The following is a 21,938-nucleotide window of genomic DNA, read 5'->3' as shown; positions in this document are numbered from 1 at the left end:
TCTTAGCTGGTGGTCATTAGAGGTTCCTTATCTGTATAAGTGTATAGTCTGCAGTTAGTGAGTAGAGGCATACGGGCTGTACAAGAGATATACATATACAATATGCATGGAAACACCAATCCACCATACACAGGCACATGATGTTACTACAATAACAATAATACCAATGACATTGTACACACTAAGGGGTATATTTACTAAACTGCTGGTTTGAAAAAAGTGGAGATGCTGCCTATAGCAACCAATCAGTATTCTAGCTGTCATTTTGTAGAATGTACTTAATAAATGATAACTAGAATGTGATTGGTTGCTATAGGCAACATCTCCACTTTTTCAAACCTGCAATTTAGTAAATATACCCCTTAGCCCCTTACAGGTGGGGGTCTGCAGAGATCATCAGACAGTCATGAACAGCTGTGCTAGACGGAAGTACTAAAATGAAGATGCCTGTTAGGTGTGTATGATTAGGACAGTGATAACAGAATAAATAAACTATGATATTTGTACAATAACCAAACATTCTCAGATGGAAGTACTGTTGTAAACTGGAACTGTATTCAAACCTGAATAATTAAAGTAGATGAAAACTTTTATGAAGCTTTATTTTTTTTTAGAGGCACAGCACAGCAGAGCCTAACAGCCAATTAAATCTGCATGCAATCCTACAAGTTGGTTTGATAGTTAAGAGTTCAGCTCATTCTAGCGTCTTAAACCTTTTAGAATAAGCATCTCTGCATTTTACAAATCAGCATGACATGATTGAATTAGTTAAGATACTATCTGCAATTTGTTTTCCAATCTTAAACAATTCTCTATAAAATGTATATGTAAAATATAACTTTATTCAACTTTTGATTATGTTTAAATTTAATTCTAAAATGGAGCATTGTAAACAAAATGGAGGTTAAATCATAGTAGTCTCTTACCTAAGCGTTGTGTAGATACTCCAAAATGTTCTACAGTTGACTACATCAATTGAAACTAAACAATATTTATTTTTAAAACTACACTTTGTAATGCCTGACAAATATTATTATTACTACTGTTGATTTGTAAGGAGCCGCAGTATTCTGCAGAACCAAAACATGGGAAAAACATTACATATCAAAAACCAGGGACATACAAGGTAAAGGGGAGGTCCTTTTCACGTGTCCATCTCGGTACAGTATAAATAGAAGGTCCCAGGGGCTCCGGAGATTAGAACCAGCCGCGTAACACTGGTTGTACATGTCTCTTGACTATATTGTTATTTTCCCACAATTCTCTAACTCTAAAAGTTGTTTCTGTGTTCAAACAAATTCCTAAATATATCTGACATTTTCTAATTGAAGTCTATAACATCTGTCTGCCTTTAATGACTTACTCTGTTGTTTCTTCCATACTTTCTGATAGTCTAGCTACAGCAAGTTTAATTTCATTATCTATTCCAAATATTTTCTGTATGCACTTATCCACCATGGGCCATTGAAACTCTAATAATCTCCATATTTTCCAAACATTAAAAACCATACTTTCTTAAAATAGAATTTCTTTAATATTAATGTTCCAATATCAACGCAGATGTTTTATCTTTTTCTCATTTTGTTTGAGTTCTCGCATGTCTGTCAAACTGTTTTTTAGTAGGGATAAGATTTGCAGCGCTATGACCTACACTCTTTTTCCTTTATCTACCTTACAACAGTATAAACAAATCATAAATCTCTTCATAATTTTATTTCTTATTAACAAGCACCCCCTGTCTGCTCATATGAATAACGTTTATATAAAAAAATAAACATCTTTGTCACAAAAACGTTAAAGACTGTAACATAAAGCCACGTTTAATCACTTGTGCTTTTACGGCAAATGTTTAAGCATAAAAGAAACATTATTTCCACTTGAAAAGGTTTTAATTTCGTTTTAATTTAACCAGTCCCACAGTAAATGATCTAAATCATTCCCCCAAATACTATTCTATTTGTGGCTTTACCAAATATTACATTTGCAATGAGCACTTCTCTTCAGCATCAGTCTACACAGATGCTGCTCAGATTCCTCCTGGCTTTTGGCTGGCCCGCATCTCTCAACACCAAGTAAGTCTTGCCCAGCTCGCTAGTGCCCTCTCCTGGATGGTTCACCGAACTGTTGGAAACTATAACTGTGTTCAAACCTGGAATAAAGAATATAGATTAAATTTTGTTTTTCAGAGGCAGAGCAAACAGCAGAGTATAACCGGCAATTAAATCCGCACGCATTCATCATACAAATTGTTTTAATAGAACAAACAGATCTCTTTGCAGCATTCTTCTAAAAGTGTTTTTGCTACACTGTGCCCCAGTGTGTATGCTATCACAGTGTCACCAGAGATAATGCCATCACAGGAACGCATTTAAAATGTTTACAATGTCTTGGTTTTGGAGCTCTGCGCTTCCATGGTCCAACCAACATCTTGCAAGGTGCAAGTTCCCTCTCTGCACTCCGGAGCCACCTGCAGAGACTGAAAGTGTACTTTAATGTGAGAAGAGAAAAAAAAAAATCTTTAGGAGCTGCACTAAATGTCAAGTGGAAGCCCAACATTCTACCCGTAAATGGCGTAAATAAATCAAGTGTGTAAGAGGACACCAGGGATGGTTTTATAGTGCGTCACTCTGTGTGTAAAGCTTTTTATTACATTACTCAAAGTGTACTTAGAAATGCCCTTGTCTGCTGAAGGTAGGCTTATATATTTAATGGGACCCTTTCAGAAGAGAAGGGCATTTGCAGACTCACTTGCTCCTTGCAATAAAATAATAATGATAATTATAGTTAAAAAAAACAGGCAGAATGTCTCACAGTCAAATCCCCCAGCAATAGGTGTGAGGTCCTCGGTTATAGTGGAAACCAGACCCAGGTTGGTGTGCAATGGGCTGGTGTCTCAGTGGGAGGATTGAAAAATACAGTGTGCCCCTACTCTCAGGGTATACAACCCCCTACCACCCAGCAACAGAGCAAGAAATAATAAAGTGGTATGGGAGGGTCATTTATTCATAAAAAGTATATGTGAAAATTTTGAGTGTTTTGGGTTTTTATTTTTTTACAAGTTAACCCATGCATGATACTCATGCATTCTAGTCAAATCAAGCAACTTAAGGTCTTAAAAAGGTTCTTGTCATGCATTTGGGCCTAGCCCAGGCCTCCTCAGGGGAAGAGCGTTACTTCCCGATGCAAGCGCCCTTTTTTAATGTGTGTTCACGAGGTAAAATTACCTCACGAAAATGAGTTTGACCCCTCAACTCCTAAATTTAGCCTTTGCTACCCCTCCCACGGGGGGAAGGGGGGATGATGGAAGTTAACTGACTTCACTATTCTAATTTTTTTGTCAAATAATGTCAGTATACCAAATTTCAGGTCAATTGGATGAGCCCTTTCTGAGAAAATAGTTTTTTCCACACACACTAACACACGCCACTAGGCTTTTACTTTTACATATTAGATAATGCTAAGAATTTAGTAGGTCAGTGTATAACTCCCGCCCAGCAGGTGGCGCTGCAGCTTGTTTTGTTTTTTTCCACACACAGACTAACACACGCCACTAGGCTTTTATATTATAGATTTTTTTTTTTACCTTTTTGGCATAATGTGGAGAAGTGGTCCCAATCATACTAATTACACTGGCTCCCACAATTCCGAGGGCTTGGGAAGAGCCCCAGTACCGAAAAACCATCCGTGCCTTAACCAAGCTGTGGCTGGTTTTCAGTATAGCAGGGGGTCCCAATGCTCATAGTCTTTCTGTCTTCCAGCTCATGCTGTCTTATGTCTGGGTCTGGTTGAGGATCTGAAGTAGGTGGGAGAGCACAGAAGTGGAATAATTCACCGGTGTATATTTCTCTTCCACGATCCATCTCGAGAGTGGTGAAAGATATAGTGTAAGACAAGGCATGTGTCATACTGATAGCACTATACTGCCTTAGAAAGAATCCTGGATCCATCCAACCAACAGGAACATCATGTTTGAGGAATCAGTGCTACATCTGGAAGAAACAAAACCCTAATGGTCAGCCTGGACATTAAACAGATCAGTTTCAGATGAGTTTGAATTTAAACTCTACTTAAGAATTAAAACCAAAATCTATTTGAAAATGTGGAAGCTGTTTCTCTCCTTACTATCATTGCTGTCTAATAATAATAGGTGTAACCTATTGGACGGTCCTAACATTGCTCTGAAACTGGATTTTCTTCCAGAGCAGCTAGATAAAGGTCTCAAAACCAGCACATTCAAGGTCTAGTGATCTTTACTCCTGGATCCAGAGGTTTTTCAAATCAGACAATCGCCTGGTTCCAAGACCTGCAGTTGCCTTATACTAGGAAACTTGAACTGAATCCTCCTGGTCGTGATCAAAACAGACTTCCTTTTGGTAATAACTTTTTGCCAGTCAAGTAGAAATTCTAAGATGATCACCAGGTTGATTAGACAGACATATGTATTGGCAATATGATAGTGGACCGAAGAAACGGTGGTACTCATTAACACTGCGCTGTAAAAGCCGACATTGTTTTAAACGAGAGGAGAATAACGATGGGTATAAACCCAACAGTAATTAAATCACTACTTACCATATATCAGACATGAAGTTTGTCCGAAGGTTTAAATCAGTGTCCACTGTAAAATCCGAATGCCCTAAACAGCTACAGTACCAAATGACGTCACTTACTATGGACGTTATGTGAAAACAGTGAAAATGGTGGATTTAAAGTAGCAATACCCGGACCCCACGCCATGTATAATGGAATACAGGTGTGGGGTCCTAGTATTGCCATTTTCACTGTGTCCATAGTAAATGGCGTCATTTGGTACTGTATCTGTTTATTCTGCTGGAACCCGATTTATGTATAACTCTATCAATATCTACAATATAAATGTCTAGTGGCGTGTGTTAATCTGTCTGTGTGTGTGTGTGTGGGAAAAAATAAAACCAAGCTGCAGCGCCACCTGCTGGGCGGAGTTATACACTGACCTACTAAATTCTTAGTGTGTGTGGAAAAGAATATTCAGAAAGGGCTGAAATTTGGTATACTAAGATGTTTTTAATTTGTTAATTTAATTTGTTAATTGTTAAAAGTGTTTATAAAGATTTAAAAAATATATATATATATTTCTTGAAGGAGAAGTGACAGTTGGGAGTGGTTGGTGGTTGCCGGGGGTGACAGTGGGGAGTGGTTGGTGGTTGCCGGGGGTGACAGTGGGGAGTGGTTGGTGGTTGAGGCCTGGGCTATGGCCCAAATGCATGACAAGAACCTTTTTAACACCTTAAGTAGCTTGATTTGACAAGAATGCATGAGTATCATGCACGGGTTAACTTGTGTATATATATATATATATATATATATATATACACACACATATATATTGTGACAAAGGGATATGTTTGCCACAAACTTCTAAAAGAGGAGTTGAGTAATTAGCTGGCAAGCTGCAGAGTAACACATTTGTACAGCAGTGCACCTAGTTTAAAGATAAACAGGTGGAGGACATATGTGTGACAAAATAATAGTGTAAAGTCTGATTTAACTTACATTCCTTGAAAGTGTCTTGTCCCACAGATACAGTAGGCTGATGGTCTGCAGTCAATCAGAGCAGCTGATGAGAACTCCTTTTTAAAGGGAAGGTGGGAGTGTCTCCTGCCCATCAAACTAGGTCTGTGGGAGGAGTGTCAAGTATAAAAACCTGTCTGTTTCACTGTTCAAGGTGACCGATGCTGAATAAGTCGGCCGTTGTCTAGAGAGCTGGGCTCTGTTAATTTAGCATTAGCGTCACAAGAAAGTGTATTGGATCTTTATGTTGTCAAATAATTTGCCATCCTGACATTAAAGCAGAGTAAAAAAGCAAGAAGATGTTCATGAAAGCAGTATTTCATATTATGATTTTTTTCATATGATTGTTGTCTAAATTAAGATAATAAAAACAGGTGCCTGACAGCACTAATATACTGCATTTTTGCACTTTTTTTAAATGAGCCTTAGAGACTCAAGTCAGCAAATCATAAACAAGGAACGAGAGGTGAAAGGAATAAGGGTCCAATTTAAAGTTAGATGTCCAACTGTGGACTGAAAAAATGTGTTTTGCTTCATTAAATGCATATGGATTTGTAATCTGCTTATGAAGGGGCAGATTGAGTGAGGGGTGTAAGCGCATGAACACATAAGTGTACCACGCCCTCTAGAGATGCAGCCTAGCACAATACACATCTCCACCTCTCAGGAGTATCTGTTGTGACTCCCAATTCCTGTTATAAGATTCATGATGACGATGATGATGCTATCGAGATAGCAAGTAATACATCCGCTTATATTATAACAATGAAATATTACAGTGAACATATAAGATACAATTCATAATGTCACAATACATAGATCATTTATACACTCACTTCATTCTCAGTTATAATGTAATAATAATGTAATCCTTACTTATAGAGAGAACGGAGTATGTAGAGAATGAACAGATAGTATGGTCACCCATATACAAGGAAGTGGGCATAGCCTTTAACGAACTCAAGGATTAAAAATTATATATATATATATATATATATATATATATATATATACATATACATATATATATATATATATATATATATATATATATGTATATGTGTATATATATATATATATATATATATATATATATATATATATATGTATAGTTATTACCTAAGGAGGTGATGAGGTTCAGCCCTTTTGCTGCTAGTTTCTAAATCAAAAATCCATCAGGCTTCATCTCTGAATATCCTTTTTATAGGTAAATTTAAGTTTCTGAGGTAGAATAGTTGATAGTTTTTCATCTTTGAGTAATATTGGCCAGTGTTTTCTGATAATTTTCCAGAAGGATCTGGAGTTGATCTTAAATTGTGTAATTATATTGAAGTTGTCTTTAAAGGTATATTCTTTGGGTTGAGTACGTATTAATGATGACAATAAATCCGACACGCATGACACCTACAAAAAAAAAACAATTGCAGAAAAAAACAAATAGAATATTAGAACAGTTGTGACTGGACTCTCTCCATTGATGGTCAAACAGAGGTTTATTGAGTTTGCTGGGACTTGCAGTTCAGAAACATGGCCTGTTACTTATTGGAGACAGTGAGAAAAGTCTTGCACCTTGCTTGAAGAAAGAAATGGCTCAGCAGTCTAGTAGCCACGTACTTTACGTGCAGTAACAGAGGAGGCTGTGGGTTGAATCCCCTGTCTGGTTTCATTTTAGTAAATTGAATGTTGCAGCAGACTGATTGAGAAAAGTATAAGTTAGCACAGTTGACTAGTAGTGAGGTGCCCATGGACAGTCATAATAGAGGCCCTGCTTTGAATTCCGAGTGGCTTCCTTTTTAGCACATTTCATTTTGCGACAAGATTGATAAAGTCTATGAGAAAAGTCTCTCCATATCTTCAACAAATGTTCTAGCTTGATGGCCTAGTGGATAGGTGGTCTGTTTACAGCAGCTCTGGTGTCCTGTGTTTGAATCCCCAACCAGGGAACATTTACAGCTCCTTTAATTTTACTCAAGGCCCTTGATTACATTATCATTGATAAAAGTCTCACTGATGCTCACATCGTGTACTGGCTCAGTTGACTAGTACACAGGTTGCTGACTATGGTGCAGGAGGTCCTCGTTTGAATCCCCAGACAGACAACATTTACAGCTCCTTTAATTTTACTCAAGGCCCTTGATGACATCATCATTGATAAAAGTCTCACTGCTGCTCACATCATGTACTGGCTCAGTTGACTAGTACACAGGTTGCTGACTATGATGCAGGAGGTCCTGGTTTTAATCCCCACACAGGCAACATTTACAGCTCCTTTAATTTTACTCAAGGCCCTTGATGATGACATCATTGATGATGTCATCATCAAGGGCCTTTAATTTTACTCAAGGCCCTTGATGATGACATCTTGATGATGTCATCATCAAGGGCCTTGAGTTTGAATCCCCAGACAGGCAACATTTACAGCTCCTTTAATTTTACTCAAGGCCCTTGATGATGACATCATTGATGATGTCATCATCAAGGGCCTTTAATTTTACTCAAGGCCCTTGATGATGACATCATTGATGATGTCATCATCAAGGGCCTTGAGTTTGAATCACCAGACAGGCAACATTTACAGCTCCTTTAATTTTACTCAAGGCCCTTGATGACATCATCATTGATAAAAGTCTCACTGCTGCTCACATCATGTACTGGCTCAGTTGACTAGTACACAGGTTGCTGACTATGGTGCAGGAGGTCCTGGTTTGAATCCCCAGACAGACAACATTTACAGCTCCTTTATTTTTACTCAAGGCCCTTGATGACACCATCATTGATAAAAGTCTCCCTGCTGCTCGTATCACGTATTGGCTCAGTTGACTAGTACACAGGTTGCTGACTATGATGCAAGAGGTCCTGGTTTGAATCCCCACACATGCAACATTTACAGCTATTTTAATTTTACTCAAGGCCCTCGATGACATCATCATTGATAAAAGTCTCACTGCTGCTCACATCATGTACTGGCTCAGTTGACTCATAAACAGGTTGCTGACTATGGTGCAGGAGGTCCTGGTTTGAATCCCCAGACAGACAACATATACAGCTCCTTTATTTTTACTCAAGGCCCTTGATGACACCATCATTGATAAAAGTCTCATTGCTGCTCACATCTTGTACTGGCTCAGTTGACTAGTACACAGGTTGCTGACTATGATGCAAGAGGTCCTGGTTTGAATCCCCACACAGGCAACATTTACAGCTATTTTAATTTTACTCAAGGCCCTCGATGACATCATCATTGATAAAAGTCTCACTGCTGCTCACATCATGTACTGGCTCAGTTGACTCATAAACAGGTTGCTGACTATGGTGCAGGAGGTCCTGGTTTGAATCCCCAGACAGGCAACATTTACAGCTCCTTTAATTTTACTCAAGGCCCTTGATGACATCATCATTGATAAAAGTCTCACTGCTGCTCACATCATGTACTGGCTCAGTTGACTCATACACAGGTTGCTGACTATGGTGCAGGAGGTCCTGGTTTGAATCCCCAGACAGGCAACATTTACAGCTCCTTTAATTTTACTCAAGGCCCTTGATGATGACATCATTGATGATGTCATCATCAAGGGCCTTTAATTTTACTCAAGGCCCTTGATGATGACATCTTGATGATGTCATCATCAAGAGCCTTGAGTTTGAATCCCCAGACAGGCAACATTTACAGCTCCTTTAATTTTACTCAAGGCCCTTGATGATGACATCATTGATGATGTCATAATCAAGGGCCTTTAATTTTACTCAAGGCCCTTGATGATGACATCATTGATGATGTCATCATCAAGGGCCTTGAGTTTGAATCCCCACACAGGCAACATTTACAGCTCCTTTAATTTTACTCAAGGCCCTTGATGACATCATCATTGATAAAAGTCTCACTGCTGCTTACATCATGTACTAGCTCAGTTGACTAGTACACAGGTTGCTGACTATGGTGCAGGAGGTCCTGGTTTGAATCCCCAGACAGACAACATTTACAGCTCCTTTAATTTTACACAAGGCCCTTGATGACACCATCATTGATAAAAGTCTCATTGCTGCTCACATCACGTACTGGCTCAGTTGACTAGTACACAGGTTGCTGACTATGGTGCAGGAGGTCCTGGTTTGAATCCCCACACAGGCAACATTTACAGCTCCTTTATTTTTACTCAAGGCCCTTGATGACACCATCATTGATAAAAGTCTCATTGCTGCTCACATCACGTACTGCCTCAGTTGACTAGTACACAGGTTGCTGACTATGATGCAGGAGGTCCTGGTTTGAATCCCCACACAGGCAACATTTACAGCTCCTTTAATTTTACTCAAGGCCCTTGATGACATCATCATTGATAAAAGTCTCACTGCTGCTCACATCATGTACTGGCTCAGTTGACTAGTACACAGGTTGCTGACTATGGTGCAGGAGGTCCTGGTTTGAATCCCCAGACAGACAACATTTACAGCTCCTTTAATTTTACTCAAGGCCCTTGATGACACCATCATTGATAAAAGTCTCATTGCTGCTCACATCACGTACTGGCTCAGTTGACTAGTACACAGGTTGCTGACTATGATGCAGGAGGTCCTGGTTTGAATCCCCAGACAGGCAACATTTACAGCTCCTTTAATTTTACTCAAGGCCCTTGATGATGACATCATTGATGATGTCATCATCAAGGGACTTTAATTTTACTCAAGGCCCTTGATGATGACATCTTGATGATGTCATCATCAAGGGCCTTGAGTTTGAATCCCTAGACAGGCAACATTTACAGCTCCTTTAATTTTACTCAAGGCCCTTGATGATGACATCTTTGATGATGTCATCATCAAGGGACTTTAATTTTACTCAAGGCCCTTGATGATGACATCATTGATGATGTCATCATCAAGGGCCTTTAATTTTACTCAAGGCCCTTGATGATGACATCATTGATGATGTCATCATCAAGGGCCTTGAGTTTGATTTCCCAGACAGGCAACATTTACAGCTCCTTTAATTTTACTCAAGGCCCTTGATGATGACATCATTGATGATGTCATAATCAAGGGCCTTTAATTTTACTCAAGGCCCTTGATGATGACATCATTGATGATGTCATCATCAAGGGCCTTGAGTTTGAATCCCCAGACAGACATTTACAGCTCCTTTATTTTTACTTAAGGCCCTTGATGACACCATCATTGATAAAAGTCTCACTGTTGCTCACATCATGTACTGGCTCAGTTGACTAGTACACAGGTTGCTGACTATGGTGCAGGAGGTCCTGGTTTGAATCCCCAGACAGACAACATTTACAGTTCCTTTATTTTTACTTAAGGCCCTTGATAACACCATCATTGATAAAAGTCTCACTGCTGCTCACATCATGTACTGGCTCAGTTGACTAGTACACAGGTTGCTGACTATGGTGCAGGAGGTCCTGGTTTGAATCCCCAGACAGACAACATTTACAGCTCCTTTATTTTTACGCAAGGCCCTTGATGACACCATCATTGATAAAAGTCTCATTGCTACTCACATCACATACTGGCTCAGTTGACTAGTACACAGGTTGCTGACTATGATGCAGGAGGTCCTGGTTTGAATCCCCACACAGGCAACATTTACAGCTCCTTTAATTTTACTCAAGGCCCTTGATGACATCATCATTGATAAAAGTCTCACTGCTGCTCACATCATGCACTGGCTCAGTTGACTAGTACACAGGTTGCTGACTATGGTGCAGGAGGTCCTGGTTTGAATCCCCAGACAGACAACATTTACAGCTCCTTTAATTTTACGCAAGGCCCTTGATGACACCATCATTGATAAAAGTCTCATTGCTGCTCACATCACGTACTGGCTCAGTTGACTAGTACACAGGTTGCTGACTATGATGCAGGAGGTCCTGGTTTGAATCCCCAGACAGGCAACATTTACAGCTCCTTTAATTTTACTCAAGGCCCTTGATGATGACATCATTGATGATGTCATCATCAAGGGACTTTAATTTTACTCAAGGCCCTTGATGATGACATCTTGATGATGTCATCATCAAGGGCCTTGAGTTTGAATCCCTAGACAGGCAACATTTACAGCTCCTTTAATTTTACTCAAGGCCCTTGATGATGACATCTTTGATGATGTCATCATCAAGGGACTTTAATTTTACTCAAGGCCCTTGATGATGACATCATTGATGATGTCATCATCAAGGGCCTTTAATTTTACTCAAGGCCCTTGATGATGACATCATTGATGATGTCATCATCAAGGGCCTTGAGTTTGATTTCCCAGACAGGCAACATTTACAGCTCCTTTAATTTTACTCAAGGCCCTTGATGATGACATCATTGATGATGTCATCATCAAGGGCCTTTAATTTTACTCAAGGCCCTTGATGATGACATCATTGATGATGTCATCATCAAGGGCCTTTAATTTTACTCAAGGCCCTTGATGATGACATCATTGATGATGTCATCATCAAGGGCCTTGAGTTTGATTTCCCAGACAGGCAACATTTACAGCTCCTTTAATTTTACTCAAGGCCCTTGATGATGACATCATTGATGATGTCATCATCAAGGGACTTTAATTTTACTCAAGGCCCTTGATGATGACATCATTGATGATGTCATCATCAAGGGCCTTTAATTTTACTCAAGGCCCTTGATGATGACATCATTGATGATGTCATCATCAAGGGCCTTGAGTTTGATTTCCCAGACAGGCAACATTTACAGCTCCTTTAATTTTACTCAAGGCCCTTGATGATGACATCATTGATGATGTCATAATCAAGGGCCTTTAATTTTACTCAAGGCCCTTGATGATGACATCATTGATGATGTCATCATCAAGGGCCTTGAGTTTGAATCCCCAGACAGACATTTACAGCTCCTTTATTTTTACTTAAGGCCCTTGATGACACCATCATTGATAAAAGTCTCACTGTTGCTCACATCATGTACTGGCTCAGTTGACTAGTACACAGGTTGCTGACTATGGTGCAGGAGGTCCTGGTTTGAATCCCCAGACAGACAACATTTACAGTTCCTTTATTTTTACTTAAGGCCCTTGATAACACCATCATTGATAAAAGTCTCACTGCTGCTCACATCATGTACTGGCTCAGTTGACTAGTACACAGGTTGCTGACTATGGTGCAGGAGGTCCTGGTTTGAATCCCCAGACAGACAACATTTACAGCTCCTTTATTTTTACGCAAGGCCCTTGATGACACCATCATTGATAAAAGTCTCATTGCTACTCACATCACATACTGGCTCAGTTGACTAGTACACAGGTTGCTGACTATGATGCAGGAGGTCCTGGTTTGAATCCCCACACAGGCAACATTTACAGCTCCTTTAATTTTGCTCAAGGCCCTTGATTACATCATCATTGATAAAAGTCTCACTGCTGCTCACATCATGCACTGGCTCAGTTGACTAGTACACAGGTTGCTGACTATGGTGCAGGAGGTCCTGGTTTGAATCCCCAGACAGACAACATTTACAGCTCCTTTAATTTTACGCAAGGCCCTTGATGACACCATCATTGATAAAAGTCTCATTGCTGCTCACATCACGTACTGGCTCAGTTGACTAGTACACAGGTTGCTGACTATGATGCAGGAGGTCCTGGTTTGAATCCCCAGACAGGCAACATTTACAGCTCCTTTAATTTTACTCAAGGCCCTTGATGATGACATCATTGATGATGTCATCATCAAGGGACTTTAATTTTACTCAAGGCCCTTGATGATGACATCTTGATGATGTCATCATCAAGGGCCTTGAGTTTGAATCCCTAGACAGGCAACATTTACAGCTCCTTTAATTTTACTCAAGGCCCTTGATGATGACATCTTTGATGATGTCATCATCAAGGGACTTTAATTTTACTCAAGGCCCTTGATGATGACATCATTGATGATGTCATCATCAAGGGCCTTTAATTTTACTCAAGGCCCTTGATGATGACATCATTGATGATGTCATCATCAAGGGCCTTGAGTTTGATTTCCCAGACAGGCAACATTTACAGCTCCTTTAATTTTACTCAAGGCCCTTGATGATGACATCATTGATGATGTCATAATCAAGGGCCTTTAATTTTACTCAAGGCCCTTGATGATGACATCATTGATGATGTCATCATCAAGGGCCTTGAGTTTGAATCCCCAGACAGACATTTACAGCTCCTTTATTTTTACTTAAGGCCCTTGATGACACCATCATTGATAAAAGTCTCACTGTTGCTCACATCATGTACTGGCTCAGTTGACTAGTACACAGGTTGCTGACTATGGTGCAGGAGGTCCTGGTTTGAATCCCCAGACAGACAACATTTACAGTTCCTTTATTTTTACTTAAGGCCCTTGATAACACCATCATTGATAAAAGTCTCACTGCTGCTCACATCATGTACTGGCTCAGTTGACTAGTACACAGGTTGCTGACTATGGTGCAGGAGGTCCTGGTTTGAATCCCCAGACAGACAACATTTACAGCTCCTTTAATTTTACTCAAGGCCCTTGATGACATCATCATTGATAAAAGTCTCACTGCTGCTCACATCATGTACTGGCTCAGTTGACTAGTACACAGGTTGCTGACTATGGTGCAGGAGGTCCTGGTTTGAATCCCCAGACAGACAACATTTACAGCTCCTTTAATTTTACGCAAGGCCCTTGATGACACCATCATTGATAAAAGTCTCATTGCTGCTCACATCACGTACTGGCTCAGTTGACTAGTACACAGGTTGCTGACTATGATGCAGGAGGTCCTGGTTTGAATCCCCAGACAGGCAACATTTACAGCTCCTTTAATTTTACTCAAGGCCCTTGATGACATCATCATTGATAAAAGTCTCACTGCTGCTCACATCATGCACTGGCTCAGTTGACTAGTACACAGGTTGCTGACTATGGTGCAGGAGGTCCTGGTTTGAATCCCCAGACAGACAACATTTACAGCTCCTTTAATTTTACGCAAGGCCCTTGATGACACCATCATTGATAAAAGTCTCATTGCTGCTCACATCACGTACTGGCTCAGTTGACTAGTACACAGGTTGCTGACTATGATGCAGGAGGTCCTGGTTTGAATCCCCAGACAGGCAACATTTACAGCTCCTTTAATTTTACTCAAGGCCCTTGATGATGACATCATTGATGATGTCATCATCAAGGGACTTTAATTTTACTCAAGGCCCTTGATGATGACATCTTGATGATGTCATCATCAAGGGCCTTGAGTTTGAATCCCTAGACAGGCAACATTTACAGCTCCTTTAATTTTACTCAAGGCCCTTGATGATGACATCTTTGATGATGTCATCATCAAGGGACTTTAATTTTACTCAAGGCCCTTGATGATGACATCATTGATGATGTCATCATCAAGGGCCTTTAATTTTACTCAAGGCCCTTGATGATGACATCATTGATGATGTCATCATCAAGGGCCTTGAGTTTGATTTCCCAGACAGGCAACATTTACAGCTCCTTTAATTTTACTCAAGGCCCTTGATGATGACATCATTGATGATGTCATAATCAAGGGCCTTTAATTTTACTCAAGGCCCTTGATGATGACATCATTGATGATGTCATCATCAAGGGCCTTGAGTTTGAATCCCCAGACAGACATTTACAGCTCCTTTATTTTTACTTAAGGCCCTTGATGACACCATCATTGATAAAAGTCTCACTGTTGCTCACATCATGTACTGGCTCAGTTGACTAGTACACAGGTTGCTGACTATGGTGCAGGAGGTCCTGGTTTGAATCCCCAGACAGACAACATTTACAGTTCCTTTATTTTTACTTAAGGCCCTTGATAACACCATCATTGATAAAAGTCTCACTGCTACTCACATCATGTACTGGCTCAGTTGACTAGTACACAGGTTGCTGACTATGGTGCAGGAGGTCCTGGTTTGAATCCCCAGACAGACAACATTTACAGCTCCTTTAATTTTACTCAAGGCCCTTGATGACATCATCATTGATAAAAGTCTCACTGCTGCTCACATCATGTACTGGCTCAGTTGACTAGTACACAGGTTGCTGACTATGGTGCAGGAGGTCCTGGTTTGAATCCCCAGACAGACAACATTTACAGCTCCTTTAATTTTACGCAAGGCCCTTGATGACACCATCATTGATAAAAGTCTCATTGCTGCTCACATCACGTACTGGCTCAGTTGACTAGTACACAGGTTGCTGACTATGATGCAGGAGGTCCTGGTTTGAATCCCCAGACAGGCAACATTTACAGCTCCTTTAATTTTACTCAAGGCCCTTGATGATGACATCATTGATGATGTCATCATCAAGGGCCTTTAATTTTACTCAAGGCCCTTGATGATGACATCATTGATGATGTCATCATCAAGGGACTTTATTTTACTCAAGGCCCTTGATGATGACATCATTGATGATATCATCAATGGACTTTAATTTTACTCAAGGCCCTTGATGATGACATCATTGATGATGTCATCATCAAGGGCCTTGAGTTTGATTTCCCAGACAGGCAACATTTACAGCTCCTTTAATTTTACTCAAGGCCCTTGATGATGACATCATCAATGATGTCATCATCAAGGGCCTTGAGTAAAATTAAAGGCCCTTGATGATGACATCATCAATGAGGTCATCATCAAGGGCCTTGAGTAAAATTACAGGAGCTGTAAATGTTGCCTGTCTGGGGATTCAAACTCAAGGCCCTTGATGATGACATCATCGATGATGTCATCATCAATGGCCTTGAGTTTGAATCTCCAGACAGGCATGATCGTCTCGATCTCAATCTTATCTCATTCCCTCAATGTGAATAAAGACAGAACATCCTTCAGGTAAGTAGGAAGACTCTTCTCAATATCATAAACCAGGAAGTTGCACCAACCAATGTAGAAAGGGGATTTGAACCAGGATCTCAGTCATTTAATGACAGGAGAGCACTAGGCTACTAGTTAGCTGAGCTAATACATGGTATAAACAAATGAGGAGATTTTTCTCAATGTCTTCAACAATCCATGTGTAAAATCCAAGGTACAAAAGCTACAGCTGTTTGGGGATTTGAACTAAGACCTCAATCATTTATATAAAGAGAGAACCAGGATATTAATCCTTTTAGCCAGCTTAAGCTTATGAAATGGTTTTCATCAGTGTCATAATTCATCCTGGTGCCTCATGCAAGGTAGTTAAAAGAAACCAGTCTCGGGGTTTGAACCAGAGACTTCACCATTAGCTGTGAACAGAGACTCTGACCACAAGTCTACAGAGCCAGCTTGTTTGGTAGGGAGATTATACTCAATGTCATCAACCAGCCTGGAGCAACATCCAAGGTACTAACAGAATGCTGTCTGAGGGAACATAAACCAGGACTAACATCTCTGTTAGTAGAGCACATGGTACTAGTCCAGTGACCCAGCACAGTATCTTTACGAGGTAAGATTTTTCTAAATGTCACTAAGCATGTGCAATATCAATATCCTAAGTACTAAAATAATATCTGTCAGCAGATTCATACCTGGGACTCCACCATCACTGGCAGTGACTAACTGGGCAAACTCATGTATTTGTCTCAATGTCACAAACCAGCCTGGTGCAACATTCATAGTATAGAGAACACACCTAGGAATTCAAGTAACAAACTCCATCATCACAGCCAAATGAGTACCTGGCTTCTAGAATCTCCATAATAGCCAGCTGAGTGATGGACTTCTTGTCAACTAAGCTAGCTTTTGCCATCAGTGTTTCTGAATATTTTTCTCAATGTTACCAACCAGCCTGGTGCAACATTCAAATGCCTAAAAACAAAACCTGCCTTAGGAGTCAAGCCAAGAACTCTTCCATTGCTGTCAGTAGAGCACCAAGCCACTAGTCCACCAAACCTGCTTGTTAGTGCAGATACTTTTCTCAATGCCATCAATGTGCCTAGCCTTTCAATGTCATCAGAGACTAGTGCAACATCCAAGATGCTGAAAGGAAGTTTAGCTTCAAAATCAAACCAGAGCCTCTACTCCTGCCTGTGTATTCAAACCTGGACAGAGTTATCTTACTCCTGTCTGCTACTCAGCTAGTAGATCTCTAATCCCCAGCAGAGATATGGCTTTCTCAGGCATAGTTCACTGAGTTGAATATGGAGAACAAGTGTGCCCCAGTTATACAGGACCAGCTGGTACAACGAGAGACAAATTCAACACCTTGAACTCTTTGTCATGTTCCTCAAACAATTTTCGCAACAATTTTCGCAGTGTGGCAGCGCGCATTATCCTGGTGAAAGAGGCCACTGCCATCAGGGAATACCGTTGCCACGAAGTGGTGTGCTTGGTCTGCAACAATGTTTAGGTAGGTGGTACGTGTCAAAGTAACATCCACATGAATGTCATGACCTAAGGTTTCCCAGCAGAACATTGCCCAGAGAATCACATTGCCTCTGCCGACTTGCCTTCTTCCCATAGTGCATCCTGGTGCCATCTCTTCCCCAGGTAAATGACGAACACGCACTCGGCCGTCCTCATGATGTAAAAGAAAACGTGATTCATCAGAGCAGACCACCTTCTTCTATTGCTCCATGGTCCAGTTCTGACACTCACGTGCCAGTTATAGGCACTTTCAGTGGTAGGCAAGGGTCAGCATGGGCACTCTGACTGGTCTGCTGCTACGGAGCCCATACACTGCAAGCTGCGATGCGCTGTGTGTTCTGACACCTTTCTATCATAGCCAGCATTAACTTTTTTCAGCTTTAGGATAAATAGTGTTTCTCCTTTGCTCTTTTGGTTTAAAACTGGAGGAGGAAAGAATGTTTGGGGAGACTGGGTTCAGATACAGTATGAGACAACATTTCATAAGCTATTCTAACAAAAAATATTCTAAATATATAATAGTATGGCCTAAAATAGCTGTAAAACAACAGAGGATATGTGAAAACAGGCCCAACAAGGTATATGTGAAAATATAATATTCATGTTTGAATGGCCCGTGTGTATTAGCATAGGGATTTATTCTTTTTCCTACTACAAAATTACCAAATTTTTCAAAGTAAATTATACCCTGGTGTCACTGACAGGTAACTGTGTTTGACTATTTGTATTTTTAAGTCTGCTCAGATGTCTGAACACTTGAAGAAAGAATAATTATATATAACAAATCTTATACATTCCCATTTGAGGTGTTAGATGGTATGAAAATGACCAACAGCTGATAATCACATTCTCATACATTAACTGCACAGTTTGTGGCAATAAAAATCATATTTTGCTCTATGTATTGGAAGGAGGTCTCATGGCTGCCCTTTGCATTTTGTGATTGGGACAAGGTTGCCCTCTGTATTGTGTGGCAGTGACAAGGGTGCTATGTGCTATATGGTGGTCACGATGGTGCTATGTACTGTATGGCGGTCACAAGGGTGCTGTGTATTGTGTGGCGGTCACAAGGGTGCTCTGTATTGTGTGGCGGTCACAAGGGTGCTGTTTGGTCTTCTGCTGCTGTAGCACATCCACTTCAAGGTTGGATGTGCTGTGCATTCAGAGATGATCTTCTACATACCACCCATGGTTAATTGAGTTACTGTCGCCATCCTATCAGCTGGAACCAGGCTGGTCATTCTCTTCTGACGTCTCTCATTAACAAGGCGTTTCCACCCACAGAACTGCCGCTCTGGTTTTGAGCACCGTTCTCTGTAAACTCTAGAGACTGTTGTGTGTAAAAAAATCCCAAGAGATCAGCAGTTTCTGAGGTACTGAAACTACCCGTATGGCACCAACAATCATTCCACAGTAAAGTCACTTAGATCACATTTCTTCTCCATTCTGGTGTTTGGTCTGAACTACAATTGTAATTTTTGACCATGTCTGTCAGGGGAGGGCTGGTAAATTATAGCCCAGGGGGCAAGACTCGACTCAGCAGCCTATAAGTGACCCAGCCTAAGGTAGCCCACTATGGGACCTGCCCAGAGATCAGATGCCCCCCGGCCCCCCCAGCCCAGCCAGCCCCTGATGTCTGCATGCTTTTTTGCATTGAGTTTCTGCCACATAATTGGCTGATTAGATTTTTGCATAAACTACCAGGTGTTCAGGTATATCTAATAAAGTGGACAGTGAATGTTTATATATTAAGATCAATATAGATACATACAATAGACAGTGTATTTATATATATGTATATATATATATATATATATATATATATATATTCTTAAGTTTTCAGCACCCTATACTTTGTTTAATGTTAAAAACATGAAAATTAGCATTTTTCATGTATGTTTCTGTTAAAGCACTTTATAAATAAAAATAATCAACCATTGTTAATATTTTTTATCTTCAGTGGTCAATAAAATAACATACCTTTACCTCTCAAATATCCCGATTGCATCAGGATAGTCCTGATTTTATGGTACTACCCTGATCAGCCAGGATCTTGTGCCGGCATGAGGGACACCTGGGATGTATTTCCACTCTGCACTTTACATACATGCTGTGTGAACCAGTTAGTGGTGCACTCTTTATATAAGGGAAGATGGGAGGGAGATGTAGGTGGTTGCAGGGAAGTGCAAGCTATGCCCTCCATGGTGCTGGCCACACCCACACACAGCTGGCCACGCCCACACACACACACACACACACACACACACACACACACACACACAGCTGGCCACACCCACACATCACTGGCCACACCTCCAGTGGAATGGCATTTCTCATAATAAACCCTTTATCATTTTCAGCCCCAGTCCCATGTGGCCCTTAATCTGGCTCTGAACTATCTGCTCTCCCCTCCGATTACTATGGTAAAGGCCACTTTGCGATAGTGACCATAGGGGAGATAGGATATAGGTACACTGCTATATTCACAGCAGTTTATACTGACTTCTGTTTCAGAAAAAACAATTTTGATAAATAATCACAATCTTTTATTCCTTATCATTGTGATAAGGAACAAAAAATATTGTCCACAGAACGCAGTGATTGGCAAATATGCCCCATATTTTTAACGCTAACATGCAAGTCTATATTACCTGTTTGCTATGCAGTCACAACTGCATATTACCAAATGCACCACTAGATGGCAACAATGAGCAAGCATCATGCACCATTTGCTTATCTGCCAGCTGAAGTCACCTTTTGTCACAAGTGGAGAAAGAACTGACAGGTTCTGAAGCAGCTTCTGTAAGAGTTTCATCCCACATATAAATATTGCATCGTGTCCCGAAATATTTTACATGCACCTCACAGTGCATATCACAGGTAAATTGTAAGTTGGTCAGTGCACAATTATATCATTTCTTTGTAAATTAAACATTTTAAGAAGAGGAATCTAAGCTGTCAGTTTTACTTTAAACAGTTTTGCAAAAATAAAATAAAAAAATGCATGCAATAAATGAGTAGAAATCTATATAGCTGTGATAGATAATAGCTTTGTGTATATACATATTTTAGCAATATCTGTATTAAATACTGCCAGTTAATTAAATGTGATCTGTCTGTTACTTATAGCATTGTGTTGCAAGTATAACCCCCTCCCCCTTGCACCAACCTGGTTTGCAATCAGAATGGTGTCCAGGTATATCACACAAGATGCTGGCACACTAAGGGAAGGGGGGGTCTGCTATCTGCTATCCTGAGTTCCGCTTTCTAGAGAGGGCTGTCCAGATGCCTGGTATTCACTTTAAACAATGGCTGATGTTATTAGCATATTTTAGTAGGTGGAAGCCCACTGGCGTACTGCATGGTGCAGAATATCAATTGTGGCTGCAATGTCACTGAGAGGGAATAGGGCGTGCAGGCTGCTACACATCACGTTTACCTCTGTAGAGGGGACACACAGCTCTGCTCCCCCCCCCCCACATCCGATGTGCTGTCGCGATCTGCTCACATATACCCTACATATGCCTTTAGAATGTTTTATTTTTTGGGGGTTTATAGATGGGAGGAGAAGCGATTAATAAGTGATCAGCCGTCATGACGCCAAAAGAAAGCGATGCCCCACTGGTTGCCCAGCTCTGCTTTGCTGTTATATAGATAGCACCATCCAGTTTTGCAGAAAGGATCTTTGAATTATTGATTGACATTTTTCTTTTTCTTTTGCTGTTGGATCAATTACCGATTGATGCAGAATAGGGGTGTTTGCAAGCATGGCAATGTGGCAGTCCTAAAAATTAAGAGAGAGAGAGCAAGAGAGAGAGAGAGAGAGAGAGAGAGAGAGAGAGAGAGAGAGAGAGGGAGGGAGGGAGGCAGAGTGGATGCTTGTCACATTGTTTTATAATGGGAGGGAGTCGAAGAAGGGCGAGCAAGACTGAGACGACCCCCACACTCCACTAAGTAAATCCAAGGAAGGGAGGGGGGGTCTCTCTTTTTAATCCCTAAGTGGGGGCATTACAGTAGTTTTTTTCCAACA

General features: G+C 40.5%; 1 long non-coding RNA gene across 1 annotated transcript; it reads right to left on the bottom strand.

The window, feature by feature from the left end:
• Positions 1 to 851: 851 nt before the first annotated feature.
• Positions 852 to 21,909, bottom strand: LOC142106791 (uncharacterized). The gene is made up of 3 exons (XR_012679791.1): positions 21,078 to 21,909; positions 5,533 to 5,655; positions 852 to 2,149 (listed from the first exon to the last, which is right to left on the bottom strand). It is a non-coding gene; the product is annotated as an uncharacterized LOC142106791 (long non-coding RNA).
• Positions 21,910 to 21,938: the final 29 nt, after the last annotated feature.

Source organism: Mixophyes fleayi, chromosome 11 (assembly GCF_038048845.1).
Source record: "Mixophyes fleayi isolate aMixFle1 chromosome 11, aMixFle1.hap1, whole genome shotgun sequence".
Lineage (NCBI taxonomy): Eukaryota > Metazoa > Chordata > Amphibia > Anura > Limnodynastidae > Mixophyes > Mixophyes fleayi.
This window is presented reverse-complemented; position numbering and strand designations above follow the sequence as displayed.